Below are 762 nucleotides of genomic sequence, written 5' to 3'. Positions count from 1 at the left end.
TCAGCTCAAGGCGAGCGCTCTACCACTTGAGCTACAGCGCCACTTCCGGTTTTCTGGTGGTTTATTGGAGATAGGAGTCTCACGGTCTCTCCTGCCCTGGCTGGCTTTGAACCGAGATCCTTAGATCTCAGCCTCCTGAGTAGCTAGGATTACAGGCCAGAGCCACCAGCGCACGGCTTGTTTTTTTTTTTTTTTTTTGAGAGAGGGCCTCACACATTCCAGGTTGGCCTAGAACTCTCCATCCTGCCTAGGTCTCCTGAGTGCTGGGATTAGAGACCTGGACCTCCATGCCTGCCTCTCACCTTCACTTCTGAGAAATGTGCTAATTTCAAGGACAATGTAAACGTTCAGCGAAGGTTTTGTGATGCCTGCGGACATCCCACGCTTCCCTTCTCTCATTCTTCTGTTCATCTGCAAACCCTCTGTTTCTGAATTGGGTTCACTGGGTGCCAGCAGTAGGGATTTTTGTATGGCAATACGGAACATTTTAATTCTTTCTTTTGCCTCTGCATTGCCTAAAGATTTAAAAAAAATAATGAGCAATGTACTATTTTAAAAATTTAGGTAACCTAATTTTAAAGATTAGGGTACCCCCTAGAATTAGAAATTAGATGTAGGGAAAAAACAGAATAAAGAAAACCCAATCCAGCAATTGGCAGCGAGAAAAATGTCAGGCAAGTGTGAAAACTAGGACACAGAAAAAAAAGAAAGGGCAAATCAGTTTAAATGTGTCACCCATCCTAAAAATGGGAGCAGGTAGCC

This window comes from Dipodomys ordii, unplaced genomic scaffold, assembly GCF_000151885.1.
Source record: "Dipodomys ordii isolate 6190 unplaced genomic scaffold, Dord_2.0 Scaffold87, whole genome shotgun sequence".
Taxonomy (NCBI): domain Eukaryota; kingdom Metazoa; phylum Chordata; class Mammalia; order Rodentia; family Heteromyidae; genus Dipodomys; species Dipodomys ordii.
Note: the sequence above shows the minus strand (reverse complement) of the source record.